Consider the following 12,147-nt stretch of genomic DNA (forward strand, 5'->3'; position numbering starts at 1 on the left):
AGAAGTGATAAACTATCAGATGTATTAATTGCTCCAAATCAGAGCTGGGAAGCTTTATAAAATATATTTACAGCTGTTATTATGTGTGTGGTCCTCAGGGGACTCAAAAGTAGCAGCCGGTAAGATGCCTGTCGGGCAGGGGATCATCATTAGCGATGACAATTAGCCGACCTCAGGTTTCTGCTCCCGGCCCAGGGCTGGGCTCCAGGTGGGGCGGGTGCTGAGGGTGCGCTGGGCGTGAGGAGCGGTCACCGCGCTGCTCCGGGCTCGGCGCTCCGTGTCCCGCCAGCCTTTCGCCTGGAGGCCTTTTTCCTTTGCTTCTGCTTTTTTTAACCAACTTGTTTTCTTACCTCCATCAGGACTTTTTAACCTTACGTGACCCTGCACACAATCCGTTTATCAGCAGCGCACTTTGAAATCCTCCGATAAAAGGCAGCCTATAAATGCAACAAATTAAATTTCCAAAAGGAGTTAGGCGAGATAAGAAAAGTTCCAATCCCTGTATTTGCATTTTAAGGAAATGTGAAGAATCTGGGGCCTATGTATATTCTAGAATATTTTTAGATCTAGGCATTTCACTTTTATTATTCAGGTCAAAACAACATTCTTTGTACCTTTCACCTTCAAGTGATTGTGTCTCTATTGTTTGACCTCAGCTTTACAAGCCTATTTTATAATTTAGGTGATGAGCTGGGTAGTGTGTAGGTGTGCATCTGCATATAGAAATGCTTCTAAGTCTCGTTGGACTTTAGAAATAAAGAGAGTTTCCAAAGCTGCAAACACTTCCACAAACACTTAAACATCCGCAATGAATGCCATGGAGAAATCAGACAGAAAACAAAACGCATTCCTGAAGACGAGGGCCCGTTACTCACATTGCCAAAGCCAGATTCTATAGAGGCTCCTGGCAGCTGAGAATTCCCAAGTAAGTAAACTCACAGTAAAAATGGCTGGGTTTTCCAGTGACCATTTTGTTCTCGGGACAGGTTTGTTTATGGGAATTTTAGAGTCATTCTGGAATACTCAGAGGCAGGGGGCAAATTAAATGGAATGAAACCAACAGTGGTTCCTGCAGTTCTGTGTCAAACCCCTTTTTGGGTGGAATTCTGTGGATGTGGCGAGTCCTGACAGACACGCGCCCCAAGGCGCTGCGGGCGGCTGCTCTGCAAACACGGGCGGGACGGGAACGTTGCCGTGATTTATCCGCCGGAGGAGCGAGGGTCTCGCTGGATTGCAGAATGCAGCTGGACCAGCCTAATGAGCACATTCTTCACCATCAGAGAGGCTGTGGAGGGCTCGCAAATATTTTAGACATGATTCACAGAGCCAAAAGGTCTTGTTTACTGATATGCTATTTATACCTGGCTCAATTAAACCTCTGGAAAAAAAAAATCAAGGATGCCAACACTGGCAGTGCTGTTGGAACTGAGTTAAACTCATTAAAAAGGTTAGAAAAACACCATTAATAATTTTGATAGATTCTTTCCAGCATATTTACACCCTCATCTTTGCCCAGCTGCATCAGGTAACATATATAGTGGGTTTATTGTATAGCAGTGTTATTATTACAGTAGATGAGCTCAGTCAGAGTCTCACCGTGTCCTGGTGGCCGTGGGTCTCAGACTCTGCAGCCCTGGGACAAGCTCTGCACCCCATCAGCCCAGCGGGGAGTCAGAGACCCTGCCTCAAAATTCACACTGGTGTGTGCAGGCCCTTCCCGACCCGCCAGCAGCAGCAGCTTTTGGGGGCGTCTCCTTGCACGGAGCTCAATCCACCCCTGACGGAGCGAGAGGAGCCTGGGAGACAAACCTGAACGCTCATGTGGCACTGAGCACCAGAAGCAGCGACATGAAATCTTGAGATGTAAATAAGTGGTGGAAAGTGAGCACAACAGCCCTTATATAACACTTTAAAAGGATGCACCCATTAAATAATAAAGGTATTGTTCCCTTAATACGCTATTAATAAATTTCAAACCGTCATATCTGTAAAAAAATGTACTTCAGTCAAGTGGAAAGCAGACTAATGCGGATTTAGAAGGAGGTTGGGAGTGCAACAAATTATAAATGCTTTCTACTTTATCAGCATTACAGAGTACTATTAATTTTAAAAATAGCTTCTAAAAACATACATGGCATGCCATAATGGAGATGGCTGGGTTTCAATACATCATCCTGATGACTCTTTCCCCAGCAATGCGCTGCGCAGCCGCGCCAGGCTCTGGTTTGCAGATACGGCGTGTGCTGCAGCCGAGCGCCCGAACCGTGGCTCTGGTTCAGCTCAGGGCTGTGCTGTGTGTGCTGTGTGTGCTGCTCAGGGCTGTGTGTGCTGTGTGTGCTGTGTGTGCTGTGTGTGCTGTGTGTGCTGCTCAGGACTGCGTGTGCTGTGTGTGCTGCTCAGGGCTGTGTGTGCTGCTCAGGACTGTGCCGTGTGTGCTGTGTGTGCTGCTCAGGGCTGGGTGTGCTGTGTGTGCTGTGTGTGCTGTGTGTGCTACTCAGGGCTGTGTGTGCTGCTCAGGACTGTGCTGTGTGTGCTGTGTGTGCTGCTCAGGGCTGTGTGTGCTGCTCAGGACTGTGCCGTGTGTGCTGCTCAGGGCTGTGTGTGCTGCTCAGGACTGTGTGTGCTGCTCAGGACTGTGCCGTGTGTGCTGCTCAGGGCTGTGTGTGCTGCTCAGGGCTGTGCCGTGTGTGCTGCTCAGGACTGTGCCGTGTGTGCTGCTCAGGGCTGTGTGTGCTGCTCAGGACTGTGCTGTGTGTGCTGTGTGTGCTGCTCAGGGCTGTGTGTGCTGCTCAGGACTGTGCTGTGTGTGCTGTGTGTGCTGCTCAGGGCTGTGTGTGCTGCTCAGGACTGTGCTGTGTGTGCTGTGTGTGCTGCTCAGGGCTGTGTGTGCTGCTCAGGGCTGTGTTGCTGCTCAGGACTGTGCTGTATGTGCTGCTCAGGGCTGTGCTGGGGCAGGGGGGTGCACACGGATGGACTAGTCGAGGATGGGGGGCTCATCACCCCTGCAAAACTCCCAGTGTCCATTATCCCCAGGGAGAGCTGGAACCGGACAACTAGCACATATTTTGAATGCTTAAAAATAAAGATGTTAATGGAAAATGCTAATGTGATAGAGTAGCTCCTTTAAAATACTTTGTCTATAAAAGTTTTCAGGGCTAATTGGTGTGAGCGTCCTTAGAATGGAGCATTACTCTGTCTAAATGATAGAGGAGGCAGTTTCCATAGTGAGGACTGCTTTTATTGACTGCTTAAAGGAAAGAGACACATAAAACCCTAACTGAGGCCAGAAAATGAGTTAGAAAACTCCCTGGGTAGCTCTAAGTTATACTCGAGCTTGCTTGCTTGCCTTTTCCTTTCCTCTTTTCTTTTTTCCTTAGACTGCACGGTTCTCTACTTCTCGTAAAACAGCAATTACAGACACGACAGAACTCAGCAGCTCGTGTGGCCCCTGACGGGCTCGGCCAGAGCTCGGCCTCCTGCGCTTTCCTGGCAGATAAAAGCATTACTTATAGAGCACGTATGTGCTGCATTAGTGTGTTCCCTAATCCCATTTTCTTTTATTTAGTAGCATAAGAATATCCCTAATTTAATCAACCTTTACTGTTCACCTAATTTAACCCAAAAGACCAAAATTCACTGTAAGGCTAAAGGTTTGTTCTCTAAAAGCATTAGAATAATGATCAGACACTAGCTCAAGCTGTAATGCTAAGGTTAACTAAGTCGTTTATTTTATTACTTTATCACTTATAAAAAGTGAAATTGTCCACCTAGAAATGGCAAACTCCATTTAGCTGCGTGCTGGTCTGTCCAACAGCCTTCCTTCGGGCTCCTGCCTCCCTGCCGGCAGATTTCTACTGAGTTCATTAGTTTTCGTTGCCTTTTGGGGGCTACGATAATTGAATCTGTCTTTGTGCTCTTCTCTGGCAATGTCCAGTTGCAGGGTTTGGAGCTGCATTATCATGTTCTTAGTCAGATGAGTATCAGACGCAAAATCATCTCTCTTTGCAATGCTTATGTAGCACGCTCTCTCCAGGTGACAACTTGGACCATCGTGATGCTTCTGTAAGCACAGCTTTAGTGCTCCTAGTGCCGAACACAACCCCCAAGACAACACACCCGTCGATTACAAACGCGTTTGGTGGATGCAGATTCGTTGTGATGGTTGGGCCCCTCACTCTATGCCGCGTTGCAGGCTGCGTCTGTGCTACACCGGCTTTGCAACAGCTCGGATGTCGTCAGTTATCTCCCACGCTGCAGAAAGGCGGGAGCCAACACGAGGGCGAGCGGAGCCACGGGCGGGCACGCACGGCGTGTCAGTGGCCGGTCCGAACGGCAGATTAAGTCTGTTAGAGCGGGATCCAGACACGCTGCTAGCTGTAGCATCATTCGCTCGTTTTTCCTATTGTATTATGATCAGCTGCTATTATTTGAGAGTATTTCAGCTCCATTCATGATCCGCACACAGAAGAATGTTCTGTACCATCATTCTGAGAGCAAGCTCTCTAGTTTAAATGAAACCTGATTGTTTCTGCTTCAAGCAAATATGAAGAGACTTTCTGTTTTGCACATCACTGAGTTCTGCATTTTGGCATTGTTTATTTTACTGAGCCTACATTAAAGAATTAAAATATTAATGTACAGGCGTTATTTCGATGGTAACTTGAGTATGTCTCTCATTTATATGAATTTCCCAGGAGAGAGATGTTTCAAAGACCCGATCAGAGAAAGAAATAACTTTATCTTTCCAAAGCATGACAGATCCTCTCCCATGTTCCCAATTACAGGTTGCAGTGCCGCATCCCTCAGAAACCGCCACCAATGCGCTCAGCACACGTCAGCTGTCCCGTGTCCTCTGTGGAGCATCCGACCCAACCTCACTAAGACCACAAGGGGTCATTTTCAGCTGCACATCCCTCCCGCCCCGACCCTTTGGACACAGACGTGTTCTAACAGCCGTCCGTCGGGACGCCGGTTCGGACACGGGCTCCTCGCAGCGGCCACGGGCGGGTTTCCCACGACAGCTCCGCAGAGTTACGGCTCCTAAATCAACTCAGCAGGCAGCGTCGGAGTGGGAGCCCCCGCGAGATGGATGAGCTGGCAGGTTTTAGAGAGTAACAACGAGGTAATAAACAAGATTAACACAAAACTAATGGAGGAATGGAGATAAATACAGGGAATGTCCATGTAATGTCAGAGGGGGTTGCATGCCAGACTTCTGGCAACGTGTTTGAGACTGGAGTAGGTAACTCGTACCTACTAAATCACTGACATAAATCCTACGCTGTGTTAACGGAGCATGAATGATCTGCTCTGGAATGAATGGGAAAAAGAAAGGGAATTCACTGTTGGTGATAAAAGGAGCTGCTAAGCTCAGCTGCTGGTTCAGTTGGAGCCAGGTTTGGTTGGAGCCAGGTTTGGGAAGACAGCTCAGCTGCCCGAGGATGCTCCGTTCCGTCCCAGCCGCAGTGGTGCCCCTGCAGAGCTCCGTGTGCCCGGCTGCCGCCAAAACAGCTCCATAGCTGCTCTTTGGGGAAAAAAGGGGAAATCCATACTGGCAAGTTGATGGTGAATTACACACCACGGCCAGAAGGAGGAGAAATGGCCCATTCCCCCCCTTCCAGTCTGAGCACATCCCTTTCAAAAGCCAAGTCCAGCCCAGCCCAAAACCTGCATCCCAGCTTTGCAGAGAGTTCAGTGGGTCAGATCTCCAGGTACAGTCTGGAGTCTTAGTAATTTTGGGTTGAATATTAATTAAACACAGGCATTTGTTGATTAACAGGTAGACTTACTACTAACAGAAGCACAAAAGCCTCTCCAAAGGAAAATATTACTTTGTGGCTCCAGCACAAGGCTGAACCTTTGCAGCCACTTCTCAGTGTTAGCAGGTCTGGTGAAGTTCCTTGTGCTTCAGACTTCTTTGCACAAAACCTGGGTAAGGTCAGGAATAGTATCTGTTCTTATGTGACCTGATGCACCTGGAAAAAGGAGCCAGGCTCCTGAACAGACAGACTTCACCAGGACCCAGCTCCGTGCCGCCCGGTTCCAGTGGCACAAACGCAGTAATTAGTGACATGAGAGCAGCGATGGATCCTGAGCGCGTTCCCCATCTCGCGAGCCCCTCTTTGCAAGGCAGAGCTTGTCACAGGGAGCCCGGCTCACGGGTCGGCCTGTCAGCTCACGCTTGGGTGGAAATCCTCTTTGGTGCCCTCGCAACTGTTTGAGCAAACAATGGAAAGTATTCCCCGTGTGGTTCCATCTGCGGGCTCAGGACCAGCCCGTGTGGCACGCAGACGCCTTTCGTTTCTAAGTGCTGCGTGGTTTCAGCTTGCAAGAATATTTGATAAACTGTAGCTAAACTATAGGGAAATACACTTTATTTTAAATCCATAACTGTTTTTTGAACTTGTGAGCAACCAGTTAAGCTAGATGGATTTAGAAACGCCCCGCAGTGTTCTGCTGTTGAAATACCGAATGATAAACACCATTTTTCTTCTGTCCCTGCAGAAACAAGACAGCCCAGGGTAACATAAGATTTTCTTTCACTTCTTTCCAACAATGGCACATTTCTTCTTTTAGAGGCTGATTAATATTTATTACCATAGTAAATGGCAACTTAAATATATGCCAGCAGTTCTACAGTATATCATTAGTTTAAGGAAACAAGGCACCTCCTATGGGACTGCAGCGGGTCCGTCGCGGTGGGCGGTGCTGTGCCCGTCCCGCACCGGGGACGCGGCCGCCGGGGCCGGTGTCACCGCACGGCGTGTGAAAAGCTGCTCTGAAACTCTGCCAGAACAGGGTTTGAAGTTGGAGCTGGGGGAGAGACTTTTGGGCTGGTTTTCAATGAAGAAGATACTTTGCAGAGGAGGAATCTTTGAGTTTGGGTGTTTTTCTTTCTGAGATTCCTGAGTTGTTTTCAGATGTGCTTTTTGGAAAGTTAAAAGAGGGCTCTTAGTGTCAAAATGAACTATTTAATCCATAAAACTACATACCAGACCTTAAAGAGTAGCATCAGATAAGGTTAGTTCCACTTTGTTACTGGTTCTAGTTCTTAACTGCAATGATCTGCAAAATTACTGTTCTTACTTTTATGTTCTCTGAACTCCAAGATTTCTCACTCTCGTGGTAAAGGTCCAAATGCCACAACACTTCAGTGTTAAAGCAAAGCAACCCGAACAGCCTGACACAGGCACACACAGAGGGCGTGACACAGGTGACACGGGACCGAAACACAAGGCCACTGCTTTATTGACACGTACTTGGGATGCAGGATAAGGAACCAGGGCTGCTGGACAGGGAGGTCTCTGCTGTTGGTTGGCTAAAAGATTCACAGTCCTGAACTAAAGGCTCCTGCTCCAGGGTGGCACCACAACCGGCTCCCATGGCCACCATGTCTGACCCTGGTGTCTGTTCACCCCACCACCCCCATCATCTCCACCGCCTGTCCCACCATCTGTCCCACCGCCTGTCCCACCACCTGTCCCACCATCTGTCCCACCGTCTGTCCCACCATCTGTCCCACTGTCTGTCCCACTGCCTGTCACAGCGCCTCCGCATCGCCTGGCCTTGGACAGCCACCTACGTCAGCTCAACAGAGCCCTTCGCCCTGGAACATCCCTTCTGGGACATCTCTACATTCCTTCATGCACGCCCACAGTTTTCTCAGGAGCTTTTGCCTCATCCAGATGCAATTTCCTCCCTTCCCAGATCCATCATCCTTCCAGGTGGGACAAAGGTGGGACAAAGCCACACGTCCCTGGCAGCACGGGCGAGGGACGCAGCTGGTGGTGGAGACGCGCCGTGAGCGCCGTGACAGCCTCGGCTCTCAGCACTGCAAGAAGATGATGCCAACCACGGGGCTTTGCCCATGGTGGCCCAACCACGGGGCTTTGCCCATGGCGACCCAACCATGGGGCTTTGCCCATGGTGGCCCAACCACAGGGCTTTGCCCATGGCGGCCCCAGCCGCCGCTCTGGCTCGGCACAGAAGCCAGTTGTGCCCCGTGGGTCCGTCTGCCCTGGAACAACCTCTGAGCAGCACAGACAAGGCAAAAGTTAAAGAAAAGAAAGATCCTCAATTCAAAAGGAAAGGACAAAAAGGATGATTCATTTTCTTCACAAACACTATATGTCATTCCTTACTTTATAGATAGGCTTACAGGATTCAGAGCCCGACTGATACATGATTTTAAGAGCTTTACTCACTACAAATAATCTTTTGATGATGAAACTAACTGCGTAAAGCTTTGGAAGAAAGACCGTGCATGAATATAGCCAAATTAGGAAACCCATATCATAACAGCTGTGTTCGGAACCACATGTATTACTGGTTTATTTTTTTAATCTACATTACTGGATCTATTTTTGGCTACAAACGAGATGACTCATCTGATCACGACCAGTGAAAAAACACAGCATGTTGCCACGAAATATTTCTTAGGGTTGATGCAGTATTTGTTTTTCCTTTCCGCTGCAATCTTATATCTCTTTACAACCAACCATGGGCAAAATCAGCACACACAGGAATCCAGCTGGGTTTATTCAATAATCAATAAGAAAGGAGCTGCCTGGATTTCGTTGTCATTTGTCTGCCTTTTTGTTTAGTATCTTCCATTTATTTTTCTGCCCTTTTGCTTTAATCTGTTGCTCTGATTGAGATGAAATTTTCTTCAGACGTATTTCACCCAAATCTGCAGTTTTACTACCGCGCTCGTGGAAGAGGGGAAAACCTTAACCAAAAGCAGCTGCGGAGCAGTGTTTTCAAATTCATTTATCCCTTTATGTTCATACAAAGAGAAAAATTGAAAATTAGCCAAGAATGTAATACCACGAATTCTCTCGCTAGAAAACACGGCATAGTTTGCAGTAATCCCTTTAGCCATAGCCTCAGCGCCCGCTCCGCAGGGCACTAACTCGGCTCTCAGAGGGGCCGGAGCTTCGCCCGGCGGCCGCGGCTGCGCCGGTCACAGAGCGGGTGAGCTCCCGTCCCTTCGCCTTGTCACGGCATCACAAATCCTGATGGTTCTTGGCCATTTCTGGTGTCCCTGGGCCAAATTTTCCCTTGCGCCAGTCGAGGAGCAGGTCAAGCTGCTCTTTGGAACGAGCAGCATCCTCGTGGCTCTGTCCCGGGACCTTCGTCCTGCAGATTCAAACGCCAGAAGGGCTGCAAAGCCGCTTGTTCCGGTCCTCAAAACCATGGCTGAAACAGCGCGAGTGGCGGGAATACAAATGAAAAATAAAGCTGCAAACTCAACTGAGTTGGACCTTGCAAAACCCATTTCAGAAAGTACAAATCCTGAGCTGGGAAATGGGTATAGCTCAAGGTGCTTCAAATCGCTGGGAGCGGTGCTCTGGGAGAGACGGGTCTCCGCAGATGGCCTGACACGTCCCCTGTCCTCTGCGGCTCCAACCAGCCATTGCAGACTGATAAAGACAAACCGAGAGGAGACGGGACGTCTGGCGTCACCTTCAGCATCTCGTCAGGAGCAGCGAGGAGCTCTGCTTGGCTCAGACCGATGACTAATGCCAAGCTCTTGCTCTGTCAGCTCAAAACCGGGTACAGGCATCTCCCTGCAGACCTCAGTTGACCGTCGGTACACAGGAGGAGCCAATAGTCCAGTGTCACCTCTGCGGGGATAGTTCTGTCCTGATAAAACCTGCTGATGAATCAACAGGAAGCTGAAATCTCTGTTTCTCATAACTGAGCATCTTTCCCATTTGCCCATTTGTTGGTAATTTATGGGGAATGACTACTGCAGGGATTTAGCTGTGTTTAGTCATCGGATGATTTTGTCTCTTCCTAGCACAGAGCTAAGTATAGCGCAGACTCATTACTCAGAGCCGGCCGGTGCTAAGGGGCGCTGGCACCGTCCCCGCGGCACCGGCGGCTCCTCCGCAGCCCCTGCGGCACCGGAGCACAGCACTTGGGTTGTTCATTCCCGGGGACAGGCTGAGTTGGTCAGAAACCTGGAAGCGAAACCAGTGGCCTCCAGCCCGGCCGAGTGTCCCGTCCTCGCGAGCGGCCGCTGCCACGTGCTGCTCAAGGGGCTTCCAAACACCAGCAATAATCCGCCCTTGATGTGGCTTCTCACTCTGGCTGTGCTTAGCTATTGCTTGTTGTGATTTATCTGTGTTATCGCGAATTCCACCAATTCCAGATGTATTTTATTGTAAATATAAGCATCAAGAATGTTTTTAAATCTCATTCTAATCTTGGTTTTATTCTCTTCCAATATTAAGGGATGCTAGAGCCCAATCTCCTGCTGTCCAGCGCTGTTTCCATGTCGCTGAAAGGCCTTTGCTGCTCGGGGAGAGCCTGGTGGGGCAGCCGAGCCTGCTGTGCACAGCTTTACAGCTGCCAATTACTAAGAAAGCCAGGAAACAACAACAAAACCAAACCAGCACTTCTATATGTCGCGTCTCCATGGAACAGGGCTTTGCCACCCACAAACAGCTCGATGTCTGTCCATGCTTGTCAAAGCGCAGCTCGGTCCGGGAGCACGGGAACACTGATCCGAGCTGTCCCTGGGCCAGGTGACAACGGGCAAAGCCACCGCTCCCCGCTGGGTCCTGGCCCGTCACCCCGTGCCTCGTGGCTCCCACAAATCCCTTTGTAAGTTCTTTCCTACTTGCCAGGTTGCCATGTGCGCATTGGGAAAGGGAGATCATGTCACCCCATTGCCATCCCAAATGTTTCTTGGGGCTGCCAAGCCCTTCGTGGCATGGGTTTGAAAAACAATATCCCTGTTCCGTCTGCTCGCTCCCAAAATGCCTCTGGAAGGTCAGGTTCGGACGCCCTCCCCAAAGGGACTTCACCACTCCAGAATTTCTCTTTTGCCTTTGCTTTTAACCCAGATTTTTTTGAGGATGTTTCAATAGCTCTTCTAAAGAGCCATAGGCACTGGGTGTCTCTGCGTGGACCCGGGCAGCGCATCCCACAGCTGGAAGCTGCAGAACGTCCTCAGCTCCTTCTGCAGCCCGAGGAAGGCAGAGGGCGCAGAGCAGAGCGGGAGCGCGGGACGGAAAACGCGGGTGCTTGTTCCCGGTGCCGTCCCCGTGAGGTGCCAGCCTGGGCTGCCGTTCGCTCGTTTTCCGTTCCACGTGGCCTCTGTTAATTGTATTCCTTCATTTCAGAAAAGCATATCGGGGTGCTGAGGGCAAAGTGCAACATGAGCTCTGATAATACCTGCTGGGGTCATACACGGAAGCAGATGAGCAAAAGGGACATAATTAATCATGAAGCGCTCCCAGGAACTGAATACAGGTCAAAGCGAGCCTGGAGTATCTGACTCCCTTCTCTGCAGGAATGCAGGCAAGAAATCTCAGGAAAATGTACCAACATGTGAGTTATTAAACCAACACAAGAGTTTAGGGTGTTTTTTTTCAAGTTGGGGCAGTAAGGAGCTCAGCCCCGCGCTGCGGCTGTGCCCCCTGCTCCCGGAGCTCTGCCCGCAAACCGAGGCTGGATGCGGGCGTCTGTTATCGCAACATGGGATTTTCCTGGACTCGGGCATCATAAGGAGGGGGAGCGGTGGGGGACGGCGAAACAGGGGAGCGGGGGGAGAGAGCTGGGAGTGCTGGAGCCCCCCGCCCCACAAAGGGCCTTTGTGCAGGAGCAGGGCAGGAGAGGGAGTTGGGAGCTGTAAAGAACACCTTGGCATTTCGTGTAAAAACCAGCCCAAAGGCAATAGATCGTTATTCAGTGTTTAACATACTTTGAAAAAACAAGAGAAATAAGCTGTTTATTCTGCTAAAAACATTCCACCTCTGCTTTCTGTGACAAACTGCCCCAGCACATTCCTGTCCGATTCCCAGAATCTGTTACCCTGCGCTGGGTGGCAGAGCCTGTGACGGCGGGACAGTGGGACGGCAGGACAGTGGGACAGCAGGACAGTGGGACAGCGGGACAGCGGGACAATCGCCAGCCCAGCCAAGAAAGGCGACCTGGCTTGAGGGCTGCCTGCTCCCCCCAGCCCGGCCAGGCCCGCATCCCGCCCCAGGCCCATTCCTTCCCCTCTGGACCCTTCCCGGCACCGCCGCTCCGGGGCGGCAGCGCCTAAAGCGCCGTTTCCCTTTGCCCGCGTTGTTTCCGCGCCCGCGGGGGCTGCTCGGAGCGGAGAGGAGCGGAGCCGCGCACACGTGCGCGCGT

Source organism: Columba livia, chromosome 10 (assembly GCF_036013475.1).
Source record: "Columba livia isolate bColLiv1 breed racing homer chromosome 10, bColLiv1.pat.W.v2, whole genome shotgun sequence".
Taxonomy (NCBI): Eukaryota; Metazoa; Chordata; class Aves; order Columbiformes; family Columbidae; genus Columba; species Columba livia.